Genomic DNA, 23,597 nt, shown 5'->3' with positions numbered 1-23,597 from the left:
TTGTTCAAAGCTAATGTTCCTTGGAAGTAGTACGTTTAAAATATGCAGGTGAACTGCATTGTATTCTTATATTCAAAAGTGAGAGTTTCTAGAAAGTAATGAAATGCACTATTATTTCAATCTTGGCGTTTTGATGGGATTATTTTACATTGCGTGAATCTCGAATTATTTTTCTCTCATTGTGTGAAAAACAGGTCAAACCAGACTGTAGAAGTTCCAAGGACCATAGTCGAAGCAGAAGGAAGAATTCAGGATATGACTATTCATTTGGGAATTGAAAATCAGGGAGATGAAATAAACTGTGCAAATAGCACAACTGAAGTCACATATCTAGCGGAAAAGGTTAGATTACAGAAACCCTCACACCTTCATTGACATAGCACAATTCTTAAATGTTTAAGCACTGGAAACTAACCGTTCTTTTCTAAAAAATCTTCAGCATTGGATTTTAAAATAAGTGAACACAAAATATGAATCAAGAAGCTTAATGATTCATCATATATAAGGGGACTCGCAAAATCAAGCAATAAATGCACACGTCAATGGTTAATTACTCTTTGCCTCAATTCCACAAATTGAGGAATCTTGATTTTAATCACACCATAAGTGCAAAGTAGAGTCGCAGAGACATGCATATGAAACAAGTGTCAAAACAAAGATAGCATCTCCAATTAGGTAGACAATTCAAGGCTGACGATGCCAAGTCACAACAGATACATTGTGGTGAATGAAGGACATTTGTTTTGGTGGTTGTTATGAGAGGCTGCCCAAAACACATCACAGTTGTGACTTTTATTCCCTGTAATTTTGTCAGGTTCTACTTTCAGAAATAGTTGGTGTATAATCGGAAATCAATTTGAAACGTCCATGTCTCTCTTTTTGCCTTTATTGGACGCGGTTTGTACACCTGTTTTTTAGAGATCATATATTAGGAAAAATCATTCTTCACGACCCCATTTCCAAGCGATATATGATTAAATATTTTCTATAATAATTTCGTGCTTGAACCCCCCATATTGACATAGTAGTATAGGCTTTCCACAAATTGAGAGTTGGCTATCATGTCAATCCTTAAGTATTGTTTCCATTAGTTCACATTTATTTTCATATTCTTTCATAACCTAAATATTGTTAAGATTAAGAGCCCCTTATGTGAAAACAATAAAGTTTGTGACGCTGAAATAGGCCTCCCGATAGATTGGCTAAAATCGACAATGCCTTTTTATCTCATACTACTCTTTTGATACTTAATTTAAGGGTTAAAAATAAAAAATAAAAAAATAAAAAATTCTCATATCGAATTCGAAGTGCCATGCTATTATTACTTAATATCTTCCACGAGATTTGGTTATCCCTTCCTATTCTTAATAACTATAAATGCCTGAACCATGAAGTCTCTTACAGCTCATCAAACAGATTGATGAATTTTCGAATTGTTCAAGAAAAAAGTGATCCATTTTCTCGTCCTATGTTATGAATAAACCTTTTTTTGTAAAATCTCGCCTACTAATCTAACGCGAGCACATCCGGTAAAGGCATGCTGTCCTCCTAAAAGGTCTCAACCTTTTTTGTAAAATCTCGCCTACTACTCTAACGCGAGCACATCCGGTAAAGGCATGCTGTCCTCCTAAAAGGTCTCAACCTTTTTTGTTAAATCTCGCATACTAATCTAATGCGAGCACATTCGGTAAAGGCAGTTTGTCCTTCTAAAAGGTCTCAACCTTTTTTGTAAAATCTCGCCTACTAATTTAACGCGAGCACATCCGATAAAGGCATGCTGTCAGCCTAAAAGATCTCATTTCCACCCCCAAGCATTTTTTTTATTTAAATATTTTCAATATTAATTTCGCTCTTGGACTACCCATATTGACATAGTAGAGGAGGCTTTCCATAAATTGAGATTTGGCTATCATGTCAACCCTCAAGCTTTCCATAAATTGGATAAAGCCTCTTCTACTATAGGTACGTTCGCATGCCTTTGTGGACTAGCAAGTCCTCGCGACTCGTTTAGTCATTTGTAGACTTGGAGGCTTAGTCAAATAGTTGAGATTTAGCACCCAAAAAAATAAAAATAAAAGAGAAAAATATTAGAGATGTAATTGTCTCTATTAAGAATCTATAAATCGGGATGGATTCATCTCCTCTATCTTTTCATGTACTGTTCTATAGTCCCATTGATGGATTCATCTCCTCTATCTATTAATCGGTGTTTTCTTGCTTTCCCATTGATTGATTGATAAGTATCTTAATTTTTGCTTTCAGCCGATGTGGACCATGGAAGACATTAGGCTATAGCTTAATGTAAAGAAGGTATTGACGTTTAGTTGATTCTCTAAAATGGTGAAACATTATACGTAAATACACATGGTCGAAATTGGTGAAATATACTCCTCAATTCTTCAACCAAAATATCCTCCGCCATAAGATTTTGTCTGCCTATGATCGTCTCCACAGCAATTTTCTGCCTTGCTGAATTTGAAACCACCCGCTTTCCTTGAACTCATATGGAGATCGGGGTTCGGGGTTCATAGGTTAATTCCCTTGGAGTAATATGCAGATCTGATATCTTGTGGGTTGTAAGTTGGTGGTTTTCTGACCAATTTTTGGGTTTAATTTGTTCCTCAGTTTCATTCTTTTCTGGGATTTTTGTGGTTGTTTTTCATTTTCTGGGTTGTTGTACTTAATAGTGGCCGATATAGTCTCTAGTCTCACCTGTGAACTTGCACTACTTCAGTGGGTACGAATTAAAACTAAGGCATAATCCTTTTTTTCCATCCTCTTCTTCCTCTGTCTCACTGTTTCCGAATGGGGTGGCTCCTGTGTTACGTTGTAACAGTGCTCTTATCTCATATCCTGCCATTCTGTACCTGCCAAGACAAAATTGTACCAGGACAGCATATCAGTGGTAACTTGACTTTGGTTTCTTCCCTTGGGACCTTTTCATTAGGCTTCTTCAATCCTGAAAATTCTACTAAATACTTCCTTGGTATACGATTCAACAAATCCCCAACTACTGCATTAGTATGGGTAGCTAATAGAGAATCTCCACTTGATTCTCCGGGTTTCTTTATGCTCAGCAGTGATGGAAATCTTGTGGTGTTGGATCAGACTAGAAAACTTGTCTGGTCAACTAAAGCATCCGTATCTGCTTCTGCAATGAATCACACAACTGGATTACTAGAGGATTCCGGAAACCTTGTTCTGAGCTTTGAAGAAGTCACTTTGTGGCAGAGCTTCGATCATCCCTCTGATACTATGTTGCCTGGCATTAAGATTAGCTTGAACAAAACGACTGGCCAACAAAGGCGCCTTACATCCTGGGCAGCGCTTGATGATCCACAACCCGGGAAGTTCACCTTCGGCATAGATCCTAAAGTACCAGTTCAGTCCTTTGTCTGGAAGGAAACTACTCCGTATGCTAGAAGTTCTGTGTACATTGGCCAGGATACAAGAACACAGTTTCAAAATCCAGGTGGAACTGCGTTTTTCTATTCATACAACTTTGATGTTGATGAGGTTTATCTTGCTTGCAGTGTCTCGGATAGCTCAGTAAAATGGAGGGCCTGGTTGGATCCCACGGGGCAACTTAAACAGCAGTTGTGGCAGTATTCTAGTAAAACGTGGTTGGAAGTAGGGAATTCATGGCCCGTTGATATCTGTGATTTTTATGCTCATTGCGGTCCCAACAGTGCCTGTCGTAGAGGTGAACCCCTGTCATCACCATGCAAGTGTTTGACTGGTTTTACAGCCAAGTTTCCGAACCAATCGGCGGTAGGGGATTGGTCCAGTGGCTGCATTAGGGAAAAGGTGTTGACATGCGGTAACGGCATACAAGGTTACTTTTCAAAGCTTGAAAAGGTGAAACTGCCGGATCATTTTGTTCTGTTAGAGAATAGGATTATGAGCGAGTGTGACTCTGAATGCCAGCAGAACTGTTCTTGTACAGCTTATGCTTATGTAAACGCGACAGATGGAAGTAATATTGGGACTTGTTTGGCATGGTTTGGCGAATTACTGGATCTAGTAGAGAATAAAACTATTGGTGCACATGATATTTATATTCGTGTTCATGGCTCCGAACTAGGTATGTATTTAGTTTTTTGCTATTTTCTTTGTGGATGTGTGAGGTAAATTCCTTGGCATACTGTTAAGTTGAGATTAAACTCATTGGCCAGAAACTGACCATTGCTTAGAGCTACCTTTATTAATAGTTGACCACCAGATCATTTGTCTGTTTTGCAGGCAAAAAGGGTCTTTCCGTTAATTCCTTGAAGCGGACCCTTGTAATTGCAATAGTCTCTGCAGCTGCAGTTGGATTGCTAACAATAGCTTTTGGCTATTTCTTTTGGAAGAAAAAATTGGAAAAGAAAGGTAAGCAGAATATAAGTAATGTTAGTGCAGGAGGTGGGAAGAATGATACAGAATTACCACTCTTCAGTTTAAGGAGTATGCTAGCTGCTACAAACAACTTCTCTGAAGCGAATAAGCTTGGAGAGGGGGGTTCGGCCCTGTTTATAAGGTGACACTTCTTCATTTTGGTACTTTCCCCTTGTTAGTTTCCTAAATTAGTTTTGACTTTTGAGGGTAAGGTTTGGTTGTCTTTGCTTTGTTCTATAGGGAATTTTGCCAGAAAATCAAGAAGTGGCCATAAAGAGGCTATCAAAGAAGTCTGGGCAAGGACATCATGAGTTCAAGAATGAGTTGAAACTTATAGCCAAACTCCAGCATACCAATCTTGTAAGGCTATTGGGTTGTTGTATGGAAGGAGATGAAATGATATTGATCTATGAATACATGTCTAATCGAAGTTTGGACAAATTTTTGTTTGGTAAGTATGCTTTTGACTTTTAAGATTAAGTTTTTGACAATGCGACGTCAAGTTTGATTCTGCTAATTCTTTTGTTCTCTTATCCTATCCTTTACAACTTTTCGTATGAATGCAATTCAACATTCTACTAATTCTGCTTCTCCTTCTTTATGATCTGTTCAACAGATGCCTTTGAAAAGACAAAGTTAGATTGGGATACACGCTTTCGAATTATACAAGGTATTGCTCAAGGAGTACTATATATTCACAAGTACTCTAGATTGAAAATCATCCACAGAGATCTAAAAGCAAGCAATGTTCTGTTGGACGGAACAATGAACCCCAAAGTGTCTGACTTTGGAATGGCGAGAATTTTTGACATAAATCAAATTGAAGCAAATACTAACAAGGTTGTTGGAACATAGTAAGTGTATATAGCCCATGATTTCTATCATCTAAACTTATAAAAATCAATATTGATGCTCATTCCTATACTATTCTTGCAGCGGCTATATGTCTCCTGAATATGCACTCTTTGGTCATTTCTCCGAGAAATTGGATGTATTTAGCTTCGGAGTATTGTTGTTAGAGATTGTAAGCGGAAAGAAGAATGCTTCTTTTTATAGCTTTGAAAATTCACTAACGCTTGCTCAATGGGTAAGTACAAGAAATTACTTGTTTGTTTCTACATTGTTTTTAAGCCTTGCATTTTAATTATGCAATTTTTAGACATGGTGAATCGGAATGCAATAGGAAGATTAATAGGATTATTTGTGTAAATCTTAGGTATGGGAATTATGGAAAGAAGGTAGAGGAGTGGAGGTAATTGACGCATCAGTAAGGGAAACATGCCGGATTCATGAAGCTTTGAGGTGTATCCATGTTGGGCTTTTGTGTGTTCAAGAAGCTCCAGTTGATCGACCAACAATGTCATCCGTCATTCATATGCTCGAGGTTGACGAAGCTACATCACTTCCACCCTCCAAAGAACCAGCTTTTTCAACATGTAGAAATTCAAGTCCTGTTACCATTTTTTCTGACAATGTAATCACCATTACTTTGCCAGAACCTCGATAGAGTTTAATAATGTTTGCATTGAAAGTCGGATATTAAAAAAAAAAAAACAGGTATTGACATGTCCATTGCTTAGCTAATGCTTAATTAGCATGGGCCTCATCAATTGTATATCCACGTTTCCTTTTTTGTGCTTCACAAGTGGAAGCCTCGTTTGTACTGAATCGAAGCAGACGAGGCTTATAAAGAAGATTGACGGAGACTTCTATGCATCGATTTCCAAGAGTGGGGATCGGTTAGCCCCAGATCATCTTTATTGCTAAATACAATATATAATTATAGTATATATAAACATAATTTAACGACAATATATAGATCAAATATGAAGGGATTGAAACAATGTATCAATCTTAAGAAAGGTGGGTTTAAGAAGAAGAGATTTTGGAAGTCCTCGAGAAAAAACAAAATTTAATTTAAATTTCATAAACGGGAACTTTAATGTAAAAACTTACTTGTAAAATTCGAAGCTTGAAACCTTTATACGCGTGCGTGTTGGTGCAAGTTTATACGATTGTAGGGGCTGCTTTGATCCTGGAGCATGCTAGATGGCGGCGCTCAGGAGGTGGTGGCGTGGCACAAGGGTGCACTCGAGGTAGTCCTAGGATAGGGTTCTAGGGTATCACGACAAGATGAGAGAATAAGGGGATTTTATGGCTTCTGATTCAGGGTTAGGTCTCGTGCTGATAACGTAATTAAGGAAAAGAGAATTTTAGAGAGAATTGGGAGAATAGTTGTGTCTTTCATTAATAATAGGAGCCCCTAAGTACAAGTACATAATCGAGTACAAGAAATCCTATTCTAATTAGAACTAGAAATCTAGGGCAATATTCTCCTATTACAACAATAGAAAAGTAATTCTAGTTTGGTAAGTCACACATGAATTGAATATAACAAATTACATATAATCAGCACTTTGAAATTTCTTTGGTCATGTGCTAAATTGAATATCCTTCAACACTATGAAATTTTTTACCAAACAATTTTTTTTTTTTTGAAAGAGGGCCAGAACAGCTGCCCTTAAGCCTTGATCATTAATGAAACTTCAGAATACATGGGGGGGACATAATACCTGAACCCCAAATTACAATAAATATAAGGAGAACAACTCGAGATAATAACGAGAGTCTCCACTAAAGTATGTATTCTAAATAGGCACCAACTAGCGAAGAGTGCACTTCTGGCTACTCTATTCGCTTTACAGATACGGCGACATACCGGAAAGTAAATGCTTACTTGAAGCCATAATATACTAATAAGATCAGCTTTCCCACTATGTTGCCACCGGAAAACTATTCCGGTGACACGTAGTTTCATCCTGCCACTAGGAGGTTGCGACCATTTGGGAACTCGCAGCCTAACTAGGGCAGACCAAGCACACAAAAGGTGCAGTCCGGGACAGAGCCCACGTCGCCCTACCACTACGCGGTAGGGACTTATTGCCGGCATAAAGCCACATTTAATTGAAAAAAAGCTATAAAACATAAAATAAAAATAGTGTGAGACCTGAGCCCACACCCAAGCCCAAGCTCGAGCCGAAGCCCAGGCCCACACATCATCCAGCCCAAGCCGCGAGCGCTGACTTTCAGAGTCACCGAACTGCCATCTCGCACGCGTAGCCTGCAGTCTTCCACCGTCGGCGGCATACCCACCACACCGTCGACGGCATACCCACCATACCGTTTACCAAACAATTTTTGTTTCTTAAGAAATTCTTAAACATTAGTAATCAGCCAAGATTTCCTTATCCAAAAGAATGAGAAATGCAAGATCAATTTGAGAATCGAAATTAAGGACATTGACAACACACGACCAAGCCAGCATAGAAGTGCCGTGAACGGCGAATAACACCCTCCCTCCAATTTCGATTCAGTACAAACCAATCACTCTTACTCACTCACTTATAAGAAGATTTCTCATTTAGGCATCGAAATATTTTTCACAAGTCCCCCTTTCCCTCATCTCTTCGAGAATGTTGTTACGAGTCAACATTCAAATCACAGTCAAGCAGTCAAACTCCTGCTCCAGTTTGATTCAAGTGGTCAATGAAAGTCGTACCAAATTTTCTTGCACCAAGAAACAGTGTCACCAACATTTGGTTTTTCTATAATGCCCTTTTAAAGATATTATTAATTGAGTACTTCTATTCATACCTCTAATATTTATATTTGGACCTCCTACAATATTTTTATCACTATATTTTCAGTTTTGCCCTTATTAGTTTCTGTCTACACCTCCCTTTCCACCTCCCTTCCAACCTCCACTACAATCTGCAGTTCTGCACCATCAACGTCTTCACCTGAAGAGATTTTTCTCCTCAAAACAACTGATAGTTTCTTTGAGAAGATATTGAAATTTCTTGGAAATTGAAAAAATTTCTAGTTAGAGATTTTTCCAATTCATAAATATTGATAGTTTCTTTGTTTGAGAATTTAAGATTTTTGGATTGCGGAATAAGTTTTGTGCAATATCTTTGATGTTCATACATAATCAGGTCCATCTCAAGGCCATGAACTTGTAACTATTGTGATTAAAACCGGTCTCGGAGTATGATTTGAAGATAACAAATGGTGATGGAAAAATGTAATTGAGAGTGCCAATTCGTACTTTAGCAAGATTGTTAATAAAAATAAAAATAAAGTTTCAAGATTGATGCATTCCTCATACTGTGATTGTAAACCCAGATAGATGTTTATGTCAACTGAGAATACAGTAAAGCCATAAAGATGTTTATGTCAATTATAGTGTCCATGTTAACATGACAACGCCCGTATCAAAACCAATCCAATACGGTATTCAACTTGAGCAATGAAACTATCACTATTTATGAACTTGAAAAATAGAATTCAAGTAATGGAAAATCCTTAAAAATTGTACTCTGTTTGTATGAGAGAAAGATGAATACAAACTGGAGATATTATTATTTTTCAGCTTAATTATATTAAGGGTAAAATAGGATTGTGAAATGTTCAAAAATTGAAGAATGTCCAACTGCTGATTTTAGAAGTATGAATAGAACCTCCTTTATTAATTAGATTGATCTAATATTTTCTCAAGATAAAATTGGGAACCAATTTAATCAAGTAAAGGTACACATATATGTGGTTATTATTTTTATATAAAGCATTTGTTTTCCCTAGGATGCATGATGTTTAGTATAATGCATAATTGGTTTGAGTTGCCACATTAATTTGGCCTTTTGTTGGAATGTTGCCGTCGAGGATGGGTAAGTGTGAACATTACAAAACTAGAAGAGATTGATGGATGATGAACAACTAGCAAGTCGTTTCAATAGTTTTCTCTTGTTTCTTTCCCGATGAGATTGGTGTTTTACACACTACTACGTATTATCTTATATCACATTGCATTTGATACATTAGGTCATTTTTCGAGTCATAATTGATGGCAATCAACAATCTCAAAGCAAACACATAATATAACAACACCAAAAAGTAACAAGACCAAAAGAGAAGTCTCAAGGAGATTAGAGATTGATTTTCAATCTAGGACTTTGTAGCGTCATACTTGTAATGTTTAAGTAATTTGAATAATCATTCAATTCTAATCGTAAGAAAGGAAATCCCCGCTGGATCGTGGAAGAACCACTCACTTCTAAATTCTATCAAGGTAACAGTAATAATTATGAAGTGTTGAATTTGGAGTGTTAGATTTATCTATTGGTACAGTAACACAGTACAAATTCTGCTGTCGGTGAACAATCCAGATACTGCTAAGTCTCCGTCAAACTTAGGCAACAAGAGAGTACACAAGTCTGCAAAATGAACAGCAATTTATGTCCATCTCGTCAATTTCAAATGGCAATTCTATCATTGACATGTATGTCTTCACTTGTGATTCAGGAAGCCGAACACAAGAATGACCTTCTCCTGCAGATGAAATTTCTAATTACATTGCTTTCTGGTTCTATTACAGCTCCCATCAGATCCCACTCTTGAGGAGCATCCCTTGTTTATAACTACACGACTGAGCCAATATTCCAACTACCGGGGAAGCAAATGATGCAAGTATGGAACGGAAACATCTGTCCAAAACATACACATTTCTTTTGGGGTCTCTCAAGAACTACCTCTGCAAAATCTGAGACAAGAAAGAGTAAAGATCAGAAATCCCCTTTTTCTTATGGCATGTTGAAGATGTTTATCATTAATTTTTCTTAATATGGAAATAACTATGATATCTACCAAATAATTTATTCCCATTCTTAAGTTTTGGTTAGTGGCAATGCCACTTTTATATAGGAGCCATCTGGAAAGTGTGAATTGTTTCAAATTAGAAGCCTGCCGCTGTACCACATTATCGGTTGATTCATGCATAGATGTGTTTAAGTGGTTAGACAAGAAATACGTTTCAAAGACTTACTTGTTTGTAGTGTGATCATTCCAAGATATTAAGAATCCCATTATGAGCAAATGATGATAGACGTTGATGGATCCAGTGATACAAGCAGAAGAATTGCTGAAAAGGGATGGAAGATGCCAAGCAGATATGTGCTAGAATTTTCCTTCCAGCATTTGGCAGACGCATGGAAAGGATATAACCCATACTGCCCAAACGAGCCCCCAAGGGAATTACCAGTATGTCACAAACAAGGCAATGGGCAATGCAGACCACACGAGAAGCATGTAAATTCCAGCCACATGGGTGCAAACAATGCTGACCAAGGAAACGAGAAGTAACATCCTAACCACAAAAATATGGAAAGGAATTTCTAGTTATTGACTTGCCTTCCTGAGCAAGCACCTCTACTTCTGACAGGTTTACTAGAAATGTAATGGCTATCTTTTGTTGCACCATCGTGAAACTGTGGATCAGATAGCATGGAGACTAACTGAAGACAAACTTGAACACTAATCGGTCCAACACGATGAAGGAGACTCGTCCAACTAGGTATTTCACTAGAGTTTAGTACTGTCAATGTTCTATATAGCAAAATTATCGAACCAGTTCCAAAAGCTGTACCTTGGCTGCCATAATCAGTGGCTTTAGCAATGAGGACTGCACACCACAAACAAAATGCAGCAACATCAACCACAATCAAAGCACTGGATATAGCCACCTCATCATTAAATTGAATGAGTTCAAAGTTAATGAATTAAAAGAGAGTGGTTAATATAATACTGATACTTGTCATTTTCTTTGAAAACCTTTAATTATTCAACCTTTTTTATTTATTTGGTTCAAATGGAAGCTTTAGGAAATGACCTTTTTTTTTCCTTTTTTTTTTTGAAAGAAACATCTTTTGAAAACACAAGAAAAACATAGCACAATGAGTCCACCAAGGATAAAACTTGACAACTATAACAAATTAGTTTCATCTAACAAGGGCTCAATGCCTGTTAAAGATTCATAATTTATACTAATGAATGGTGAACTCTTATATATAAGACAACACTTAACACTCCACTTGTCCTCTAAAAAGACAAAAATGACTATTAAGGGGAGTTGAAGATATCTGCTCTTTCATCTTTTACAAACTTTGGTGATGACCCCCATAGTCCCATTTACTATGTCAAATATATGAAAACTTGAACAAAAATTTAAACCTCAGCTAAATTTTGAGCAACTTTTCAGCTCATAGCTTTTTAGTTCTTTGACATGTAAGCAACTTGTTTGACAATAGACATTTTTGATTGGCCACCTATGAGCTCCTTATGAGCTATCACACAGAACTGTTTTAACTAAAAGTTTTGATTGGCCACCATCTGCACTCAGAACAAAATTGAACATAAGACTCGGAAGCAATCAGACTAAGATTATACACAGAAAACAAACTAACATGACATATGCATCGCTTATATTACATTACAAGAGTTGTAAGCTGCAAGCCTACATTTTCAATTTCAAAGTATTGAAGCCATGATTTTCGTGGTCATAAAATATAACAGTAATTATTTTGGTAATTTAAATTCGGAAGTGTGTCATGGGAGGAGTCCTCCTGAACACATCAATTACAGCGGCTAAATCCTTTTTTTTACCTTTCACGGGGGCATGTTGCAGGAAGAAACAAACTTTATTAAATCAAAATCAAAGTATCAAACTCAAAATTGATGAATTGCAGAAAAGAGTTTGGACATGAAAAAGAAATTGCAAAACCTATGAAACACCGGAAAGAAAACTTGAAGAGAAAACAGTTGCTGCCCACCCAATTCCACAAAATGGAATACAGAGGAGCGCCGCCAAAGGCTGCTGAAGCAAAAGCCCAGAAAGATGACCAATAAAAAAAAATCCCACAATTATGCTCCTCAATATCTGATTATTCCTTTCCGACCAAATGACCCATAAACCACCAGAACTTTGCATTTCCACAAGGCTTTTGCCCAACTCTATCCTCCAAAAGCCCCTAAACCTTGAACTTAACAGAGGATAACATCCCTCTGGAGGATCCCAGACCATTTAAACTTCCCTGAAAGGATTAGACCAAATCTGATGACCAACTTCACACATAATCAACACATCTTCCTACACATAATACACATTTTGGGCTTAAACAAGCATCTAGGTTCTTCTCAGCATGGGCTGCAATCCATGCCAAAACTTTGACTCTGAGCTAGCGTACTTGTTCAAATTTAACAAATTTTTTTTTTTTTTTTCTGGGGTATTCCTCCTCAAGTATTTGCTTAGAGGTCAAATATGCTGAAAACAAAAGAAACTGAAAGCAACATCTATACTTCATATTTTATTTCTTTTATTTTCCTCCACTTTGTGTTGCAAGCAGTCACTTACGACTAGCAATAGTATATACTGGAAGTAGACATATATATTCCCAAACTCATTCCTTTGACGGTAGATTAAGATTCTTCCCTTAACCAGGCTAAACTTCAAGCCTTTAAATACTCTATGAACATTATTCTACCAACTAAATTATGTAACGATGACAGTATACAAGATTAATTTATCCACTAGCTCCTACAGTCAGAAAAGAAGTCACAATTACTGTAAACAACCAACAGTTTGACAAAAGTCCTATCAAATTAGTCTTTTCTTGGAAACCCAATTCAATTGACAAATTGGCAAATACAAATCACAATGAGAAACAACAACGTATCTAAGGCACTAACTTTTCTATGGTGACCAGGCAAATGAAAACAAACACGAAGACAGGGCATGTAAAATATAAAAATACCTCAGCTTAATAGCCTGCAAAAGCTTGCAAACCATCACCAATCCGATTCGTCAAACAAAGACCTTTCATCAAGATACTAAAAGTATAATCATCACCCCTGACTCCACTTGCCACCATCTTCTTCCTATAAAACTCCCTAGCTATATCTATATCCTCCTTCACAAGAACATCAAGAATCGAATTGAATATCTTGAGAGAAGGTTTCTGGTTATACCTGCGAACCAAGTCAAGCACCTTGATCACTTGCTTCACCAAATGAGCTCGGCCGAGGCCATGAATCAGTGTGACGAAAATGTGGTCATCTGGGGGGAGGCCAATTGAGTGGGGCATTTCGTCGAGCACTTGGTGGGCAATGTCGAAGCGGCGAAAGGTTCATAGCTTGTGGATGAGAGCTCGGTAGGTGGACGGGGAGTGGGTGAAGCTGGGGAGTTTGGAGGCCCATTGGAAGGTGTCGAGGACCTGGGTGGCTGATTTTTGTTCGAGTAGAAGATGTGATATGTGGTTGTGAGATGGAACAGCAATGGATGAGAGAGTTCGAAGTAGATGGGTGAGAGAAGAGATTAGGGGAAGCTTTGAGGGTTTGGAGATTAGCATTGGGCACTGCATATTGCAAAGCTTTTTTAAGGATGTGTGGGAGATCAAAAGAGAGGAGTCTACTGGTCTGAGCTACCGGGTGAAAGTCTCTCCTTACTGAGGCAGTTTTGTTTTTGATTTAATGTTGAGCGTAGAAAAATAAATTTTTTTTTTTTTTTGTCACAAGGGAGCCTACAAAGGCCTGGTAAAAGAGCAAAGCAAAACAAACTAATCAATTAGCCTATCATTAGGCCTAGCAGAAGATCTTCTAATTCTAAAAGTTTCCTCAAGGTCTTCAAGAAAAGCACTAGCAGCATGAATAGGAGGAAGGTCGAGCCAAACCATATTCATGATTGATGCTATTTTTGACCAAAGAGTCAGCAACCATATTAGATTCCGTGTAGATATGCTTCAAAGTGAGAGATTGGAATTTTTCCATAAGGGCTTTGCAGCAATTAAGTAAAGAGCCAAGAGGATGATAATCAAGGTTGTAATCCTGCATCAGATTTACCAGAATGGCAGAATCAATTTCAATTTCCACATTATTTATCTGACAATCAGCAGCAAGTTTGAGACCATAGAACAATCCCCAGGCTTCTGCATTTAAGATGCCTCCAATGCCAAGATTAATTTGGAATCCTTTGATCCAATCACCTGTAAAAGAAATTTTAATACCGCCAGCACCAATCTTCCCAAAAATACCACTTCTTGTGCCATCAACATTTAACTTGTAAACACCATGAGGAGGTTTACTCCAATTGAGCATGTTAAGACAATAATCTATGTTCTTCAAATTATTTATCTGGACTCTACCCCACTCCTTCACAGCAGACCAAATAATCACCTGAGGCATACTAGGATAATTGAAATTTGGTTCAAAGATGTGTTTGTTTCTCCATTTCCAGATGAACCAGCAAATAAAAGTAAAAAGAGTAGCCTACTGAGTACTGGATTCCACATAACTAGAACAATGGAGGTGAGCAAAGAGCCACTCCTTCCAGTTCATAGCAAAGGTATTAGCAACGGAAACAGGAATAGAGAAAGCATTCCAAATATATTTCACACTAGGACAATCTCGAAAGAGATGAGCTAAAGATTCCCTACCTCACTGGCAGATTGGACATGAATCATCTTGTGTGATGCCCCTACGCATCCGGTGAACATTAGTTAGCAGTTTTCCATGACTGAGCACCCAAAGGAAAGTTTTCAATTTAGGAGGGATTTGAAGCTTCAAAATATGCCTCCAGGGAGAATTATTTGTACAGTAAGAGTCAAAAAAGATGCTAAAAGCATATTTAACAGTGAACAATCGATTAGAAGTGTGCCTCCAAATTTGAATATCATTATCACAACCATCAAAGCCAGGGGGAACATTCAGAATTTGGTCAATAATATTTTGGGGCAACCAAGTAAGTAATAGATCAACATTCCAACCATTAGTATCCCAGGAATCACATGCCAAAGCATTAGTATCAACAACAACATCAAAAGTAACATGCGTAATAAGGGGAACAGGAGGCAGCCACACATCAGTCCAAATTTTGATTGTTCTCCCATTACCAACTCTCCATATCAGACCTTGTTTTAGCAGATTCGCCCCATGAACAACACTTCTCCAGGTACTCGAACAATCTTTAGGGGTTTGATACTCCAAATTAGTCAAAATTTCATGTCGTAGATACTTCTCCCTATAAATTGCAGCCCAAAGACCAGGATCGTTATGGTACAGTCTCCAACCAGCTTTAGCCAACATGGCTTGATTCATATCACATGTTTTTTTTATCCCTAGACCTCCAAGGGCTTTAGGAAGACACACGGTCTCCCAATTCACAAGATGGACTTTTTTCCCTCAGTAGTATCACCCCATAAAAAATTCCTATTGAGTCGATCAAGGTCATCACAGATACTCATAGGGAGCTTAGCAGTTTGCATAGCATAGGTAGGTATGGTAGCAGTGACGGAATGAATCAAGGTTAATCTTCCAACTAAGCTTAGGTTTTTGCATTTCCAGCTGGAAAGCCTGCTTTGAACTTTATCTAAAAGATTAGCATAAGTGTACTGTTCACTTTAGAATGAATAAGAGTCATACCCAAGTATTTTCCCAGATCATTGGTGAGAAGAGAGCCACAAGTATTGCTGATGTCAATAGCCAATTCATGATCAGTATTCGGAGAATAAAAAATAAGAGATTTTTCATAACTTACTGCCTGGCCAGAAAGGGAGCAAAAAATATCTAAGCATTGCTTGAGAACATCAGCTTGGCGCTGGGAAGCCTCAGAGAATAACATCAAGTCATCAACAAAGAAAAGATAGGAGATTCTAGGCCCAGATTGAGATGCTTTTACAGCTTTCCACTCACCAATCTCAACAGCAGAATGAATTAAGTGCGACAACTTTTCCATACATAAGACGAAAATATATGGTGAGAGAGGGTCACCTTGTCTAATACCTCTTTGCGCATTGAAAGATTCAGTAAGTTCTCCATTGAAGTAAATCTGGAAACTAGTGGATGAGATGTAGCTCATGATCAATTTAATTATCAAGGGAGGAAGAGAGCTTCATATATATAGCACAGATTCAATAAAATGCTAACTAAGCCTTCGAGAGATCCACTTTCCAAGCAAAAAAACCTTTATGTCCAAGAGATTTTCTGAATTTAAAAAGCAATTCCTGAGCAATCATAATGTTATCAGAAATATGCCTCCCAGGTACATAGCTGACTTGATTAGGACTAATGAGCTTCTGCATTAGAGGTCTAATTCGATCCACAATTATTTTTGAAATGACTTTATAAATGGTAGTGCACAGACTGAACGGTCTGAATTGAGCCATAGATTGAGGTCCAGGAACCTTGGGGATGAGAGAAATGATAGTGTGATTCAACCCAGCAGGGATAACTCCATGACTGAAAGCATTTTGGACGGTAGAAAAAACTTCAGGAGCATAAATGTGCCAAAATTTTTGGTAGAAAATAGCAGGAAATCCATCATATCCAGGGGCTTTAAGTCCTCCAATGGAAAACATAGCTTGTTTAACTTCACACATGGAAATAGGCCTGCAAAGATCATCGAATTGATTAATAGGAATATGAGGAAAGAGCCTAGGAATGACAAACCTCACATTAGTTTCCCTAGATGTAGAAAAAAGATCTCTGAAGAAGGTGACAGCAATATTCTTCATAGAACTTTTATCGGTGTGCCACTGCTGTTGATTATCAAAGAGCCCTTCAATCTTATTTCTTCTTCTTCTAACAAGAGTAGTAAGATGAAAGAATTTAGTATTTTTATCACCATTTTGCAACCATCTGCCCCTCGATTTTTGCTTCCAAAATAAGTTCTCTTGGTCTCTCAGCATTTCATACTCTTTTATTAGCTCAGCTTCAAGATTGACTAGGAAAGGATTAACAGATTTATCCCTTGATTTTTGTATGCCACCAATTCTGGCAAGAAGACGTCGCTTTCTTTGGAACAGATTGCCAAAAGTGTGAATGTTCCATTGATGCATTGTTTGTGATAGAGAGGCAGTTTTATCCATAAAGGAGCCACTATCAGTGTTCCAAGTATTGAGCACGAAGTTAGAAAACTCACTATGGGTAAGCCACATAGTTTGAAATTTGAAGGGAAGCATGCTTTTGTTCACAACATTATTCGAGTGAAGTTGGAGAAGAATTGGACAGTGATCAGATTTCATTCGAGGCAAATGTCTGATAAAAGCCTCAGGAAATGAGGTTCTCCAATCACAATTACAAAACGCCCTATCAAGTCTCTCCTTAATCCTATTGTTAGTCCAAGTATAGCATGATCCCTGAAATCCCAAATCAATTAAGGCATTCTTGTTCACCCAATCAATCCGACCACCAAAACGACCAACAAGGGAGCCAAAATTCTTATTAGAACTAGAGAAAAGTTCATTAAAGTCCCCGATATAAATCCAAGGCAACTGATGAATTTGATAGAGATTTTCAAAATACGACCATAAGGATTTTCAAACAGAAGAAGTAGGACTTGCAAAGAGAGCAAAGAGAATCCAAGAGCAATCTCTATGCATGGTAATTTTGATAGAAATGGACTACCTATTAGAATCAATGACATTAACAGAGAATTTGCTGTCCTTCCAAAACAGCCATATGCCACCAGAAAAACCATAAGCCTCCACAATTTTGTGATCAGTGAGCCCAAGATTTAAAAGAGTATCACTAGCCTTTTGAAATTGAACTCTAGGCTCACAAATAGCTAAAATATCAATATAATAAAGTTTAACAAGATCAGTAATAGCAGATCGAAATTTCTCACTACCTGCACCTCTAGAATTCCAAAAAATGATTTTAATCATTGAAAAAGGTAGGAGAGAGGGTGGAGTACCCAAATTAGTTTTCAGACATACCCTCAGAACTAGAGGGTATGTAGGTGCTACCAACAGTAGCCATATTATCATTATCAATCATTGCATTATCATTAACAGGGTCAGAACAAACCTGGCCACTGCAAGGAATTCCACTTTGAGGCATGCAATCAGGAATAGTAACGGAAGAGCACACATTTAGAATCTCAGGAGGGCAATGTCCAAATATAGCTGAAGAATTAGCATGAAAATGAGGCACTTGAACACCCAAAATCAAAGCATTAAGGCTTGGGAATTGAGGCTTTTTGGCTGCATCCTGCTTAGAAATTGACTTTTTCTTAGGAATAATAAAAGCTGAGGCCTTAGTAGTGGTTGACTTACCATGAAGAGTGGTGCTATTCAATTTTCTACTGTAAACTGAGGGCTTATTGTTTGAAATATCCTTGAGAACTCCAATTGAAGGACCTGTGTAACCAGTTTTTGAAGTGGAAGCACCCATATCCATCTTTGGCTTATGCAAAGAAAACTCTGGAGATTCAAGCTTTTCTTGCACTTTCTTCCACACTTTCACAATTTTAGGCTCAGTGTTAATCATTAGAGTAGCAGACTTCTTTGTCTTAATAGCAGTAGAATTAATCTTCTCAGTCTCCCCCTCATCATTGAGATTTTGAAGTAAAGCAAATCTAGAGCCAGGTTTAGATGGGGCAACATTGCTAGGAGTCTTTGCAGTATTTATCTTTTTATTCTTATATGACATCAACATCCAAGGCCCATGACCCCCAGAGGGAGTTGGATTGGTTGATTTGTTGTCTGAGGAGTCAGGTGAAGCATTAGTGTCCATATTGGTAGGCTGTTCAGCAACAAAAGTTTCAACATGTATAGTAGAAGATGAGGAATTTTCAACATGCATAGAATTGTCAGGAACATGATCATCATTAGCTGTGGTAGGATTTTGGTAAGTACAACTCGCTTTAACATGCCCATAACAACCACAGTTAAAGCAAATCATAGAGATCCCCTCATAAACCACACTGTAAGCAACTCCTTCAACTTCAACATAAGGCAATAAAGGTTTCTGCAGATCAATTTCAACGCATAGTCTAGTAAATTTACCTCGAGATTGAGCTAAAGTGAGCTTATCCACTCTAATCGCTAAGCCCAGAACTTTTCCAACCATGTTAAGAGTGTAATCTTTGAAATATCTCACTGGTAATCCCAAAATCCTGACCCAAACAGCCATTCGAGTAATTTCGTCATTATGAGGATCAAAATTAGGTCTCCATTGCTGAACCACTAGGGTTTGTCCTGCAATAATCCATGGTCCTCCGCACAAGGCATTATTCATATCTTCATCAAGGGTAAACTTAACAATGAAGTAATCATTAGGCAGATCAATCAGTTGCCAAGGACCATGAGTATTCCATTTTCGAGTAAGACCATCAAACATAAATTTCCAAGCATTACTGGTATTAGGCTTACCCATTAATTTGATGATAACTGCACATCTCCAATCCAGGTCCAGCTTATCCTTGACTCTCTGAGAAAGCATATGTTTGGCGCCAATTTTCCTTCAGAGATCTGATAATCATCATCGGTCATTTCAAAGCTATCAACTGCAGCGCGGCCATAATTGCTAAGAGGATTCAGTAGCCGAGCGGCGTAGCTATTAGAATTTGATGGCATCTCAGGAATTGACAACTCAGGTTCAGATGCACTGACCTGAACAGCTTGAAGTTTGTCACAGATATTATCATCGGTTTGGATACGTTTAAACGCAGAGGAATCTCCTCCGCCGATCCCCGATGGGAGGGCGGAAAAAGCAAAGACGGGAGAGCTCGCCGTTGCCAAGATCGAAGTAGATCGGAGTGTTACGAAAGGTTGGTAGAGGTTGCGGCCAGAGAGAAAAGTCAAAGAAAAGCCAGAGAGAAAAGTTAGTTCTGCCACTTACATTTATTTGTTTTTAGAAAAATAATTTCTCTGCAGGGAAGTCCAACGCATTACTTTTGACAGAAAATAAAACTTCAGCATTCCTGAGATTCCTGAACAAAATACGGTGCGTTTGGATGAGAAAATTATAAAATCCGTAGGAATTTATAAATGATGGAATCTCTAACTCCATCAATCTAAAATTCCATTAATTGCAATTTCTATTGTTTGGCTGCATCTATTTAGGATTTGAAATGTGTAATAAATTAAGAAAGTTTAAAACAAATAAAAAGATAAAATAGAAAAAAGTTTTGTTTTAGAAATAAAAATTGAATACTGCAATGAATTCGTAAATGACACATATTTTGATGGAAATTGAAGTGAGAAATTTAAATAACGAATTCCTGCATTTTTTCCACAGAGAAATTTAAAATTTCCAATCTAATAATGCCAAATGAGGGAATTGGCTTTTAGGAATTATGAAATCCTCACTATCAATTAAATTCCATCATTTTTTCTCTCATCCAAACACACTTTGCTGCCTTGAGATTTGAGAATTTGTTTTTTTTTTTTTTTGGTACATAAAGTTTAGGTAAGAGGGAGGCTTCTCTACACTACCAGGGCCAGGGCAAACCTAAGACCTCAACCCAACAGGACTTACGAAACTGGCCAGTGTCCCAGCCCAGCCCATTGGTATGGAATTATGCAAGACATTTTCTAGATTGCCCACCAAATGTGAGATTGTTGGTAGCGAGGATCGAACTTGTGTGGGTTTACACCTCAAGTCCGCCCTTACCAACTAAACCAACTCTCATTGGCATTTGAGAATTTGTTTTTGTTGATGTCTAAACTCCTTCTGTCGTGTTTGCACAAAAAAGAACAACTCATTTTTGCACTCTTCATCAGTTTTGCACTCTTTATAAGTTTTTTTTTTTTCATATCATTCTTGTATACTACAAAATCCATTCATCTCTTTATGTTCCATTATTGTTTTCCAAAGTATCCTATAAGTCTCTCTGTGACCCTGAACATTTTGTCATCCTATGCAGATCCTCATTTGACATTTGTAACATTCATTTACTACTTTTGTTATCGTTTCCACATTTGCCATCTGATGTGCAGAATAATGATAGAAGGGTCAGTATTATGTGTATTTTTGATTTTCCAATGGATAAAAAATTTCTTAGTGGGCATTTCCTAGAGCCATTGAGTTTTTATTTGTCCAAAGTCCTTCTCTACCCCACTCCTCTAAAGCTTAACTCTAAAGGCTTTAAACCCTTTTTCTTTTCTTTTTTTCTTGTTTTTTCAAAGTTGAAGAAAGCAGGAAAATCGAGGGTTTAGGTTTAGTCACTAATCAAGCTCAAGATGTGGCCAAGTTCACAATCACATGTCAATGTTTTGCCGCTCTTTGCTGGGTGAGTTGCTGCTCAAGAAAAGATACAAGCAGAAAAGATATATGCCAGTTTATCTGGCACCAACATGGAGCAAATAGCACACTATTGGTAGCCTCAATCTCTGTCTGCCATAGGGGGTATCATGGCCTCTATTAATTAACGATAATGATTCTAGTAGCCTCAATCATCTTTCCAATGGCTTTATTAATCCAAAGTGATAAAAATTTAGGGAAATTAATCTGCTATTAGCTTTGTGATTTTCATGAGTCCTTATGTCATTGAGTGCATGTCACCTGTTCAGGGCCCTGCTAAGCTATTGGAGTAATAGAAAAAAGTTTGATTAAGTGTTCAAAGCTAATGTTCCTTGGAAGCACGTTTAAAATATGCAGGTGAACTGCATTGTATTCTTGTATTCAAAAGTGAGAGTTTCTAGAAAGTAATGAAATGAACTATTATTTCAATCTTGGCGTTTTGATGGGATTATTTTACGTTGTGTGAATCTCGACTTATTTCTCTCTCATTGTGTGAAAAACAGGTCAAACCAGACGGTAGAAGTTCCAAGGACCATAGTCCAAATGAAGCAGAAGGAAGGATTCAGGATACGACTATTCATTTGGGAATTGAAAATCAGGGAGATGAAATAAACTGTGCAAATAGCACAACTGAAGTCACATATCTAGCGGAAAAGGTTAGATTACAGAAACCCTCACACCTTGATTGACATAGCACAATTCTTAAATGTTTAAGCACCGGAAACTAACCGTACTATTCTAAAGAATCTTCAGCATTGGATTTTAAAATAAGTGAACACAAAATATGAATCTAGAAGCTTAAGGATTCATCATATAAGCGGGACTCGCAAAATCAAGTAATGAATCCACATGTCAATGCTTAATTATTCTTCAGCATGAGGAATCTTGATTTTAATCACACCATAAGTGCAAATCAGAGTCGCAGAGACATGCATATGAAACAAGTGTCAAAACAAAGATAGCATCTCCAATTAGGTAGACAATTCAAGGCTGACGCTGCCAAGTCACAACAGATACATTGTGGTAATGAAGGACATTTGTTTTGGTGGTTGTTATGAGAGGCTGCCCAAAACACATCACAGTTGTGACTTTTATTCCCTGTAATTTTGTCAGGTTCTACTTTCAGAAATAGTTGGTGTATAATCGGAAATCAATTTGAAACGTCCAGGTCTCTCTTTTTGCCTTTATTGGACGCGGTTTGTACACCTGTTTTAGAGATCATATATTAGGAAAAATCATTCTTCACGACCATTTCCAAGCGATATATGATTAAATATTTTCTATAATAATTTCGTGCTTGAACCCCACATATTGACATAGTAGTATAGGCTTTCCACAAATTGAGACTTGGCTATCATGTCAATCCTTAAGTATTGTTTCCAACTTTCCATTAGTTCAGATTTATTTTCATATTCTTTCATAACCTAAATATTGTTAAGATTAAGAGCCCCTTCTGTGAAAACAATAAAGTTTGTGACGCTGAAATAGGCCTCCCGATAGATTGGCTAAAATCGAAAATGCCTTTTTATCTCATACTACTATTTCGATACGTAATCTAAGGGTTATAATAATAATAATACTAATAATAATAATAATAATAATAAATATAAAATATAAAAAATTTCATATCGAATTCGGGTGCCATGCTATTATTACTTAATATCTTCCATGAGATTTGGTTATCCCTTCTTATTCTTAATAACTACAAATGCCTGAACCATGAAGTCTCTTACGACTCATCAATAGATAGATGAATTTTCAAATTGTTCAAGAAAAAAGTGATCCATTTTCTCGTCCTATGTTCTGAATAAACCTTTTTTGTAAAATCTGGCCTACTAATCTAACGTGAGCACATCCGGTAAAGGCATGCTGTCCGCCTAAAAGATCTCATTTCCACCCCAAGCATTTTTTTTTTTTTTGTGATTTAAATATTTTCAATAATAATTTCGCGCTTGGAACACCCATATTGACATAGTAGTGGAGGCTTTCCATAAATTGAGATTTGGCTATCATGTCAACCCTTAAGTATTGTTACCAGTAGTTCGATTCTTCTTTGTACAAGTTTTGAACTCTAATGTGAATCATGATTTTGGTTAGTGGTTTCTCATCTGTTGTTAATAGCTTTGTGCAGGCAACTGTAATGATAATTGGCTCATTCCATTTTCTTTGACAACCGAGTATGGACCCCCCAACAAAGGATTAATGTACTTCCTTTGTGCTCCATAGATAGCTTGAGTTCTTAATTTGTTGGTAGATATAGCTAAAGAGAATATTAGTAGCAGTTTCATTCTTCCTTCTTTTTTTTAAAA

At 37.3% G+C, this 23,597-nt stretch overlaps 1 protein-coding gene and 1 pseudogene across 1 annotated transcript in view; one reads left to right on the top strand and one right to left on the bottom strand.

Moving 5' to 3' along the window:
• Nucleotides 1–2,232: 2,232 nt before the first annotated feature.
• Nucleotides 2,233–5,931, top strand: LOC112188747 (annotated as a pseudogene).
• A 5,677-nt stretch (nt 5,932–11,608) lies between these two features.
• LOC112188755 (pentatricopeptide repeat-containing protein At2g17525, mitochondrial) overlaps nt 11,609–23,597 on the bottom strand; it is a 29,295-nt gene continuing 17,306 nt past the window's right edge. Inside the window, exon 2 of the mRNA XM_040516054.1 lies at nt 11,609–12,302. The gene's annotated coding sequence lies outside the window, so the exon portion shown is untranslated. The remainder of the gene's footprint in view (nt 12,303–23,597) is intronic.

This window comes from Rosa chinensis, chromosome 1 (assembly GCF_002994745.2).
Source record: "Rosa chinensis cultivar Old Blush chromosome 1, RchiOBHm-V2, whole genome shotgun sequence".
Classification (NCBI taxonomy): domain Eukaryota; kingdom Viridiplantae; phylum Streptophyta; class Magnoliopsida; order Rosales; family Rosaceae; genus Rosa; species Rosa chinensis.
This window is presented reverse-complemented; position numbering and strand designations above follow the sequence as displayed.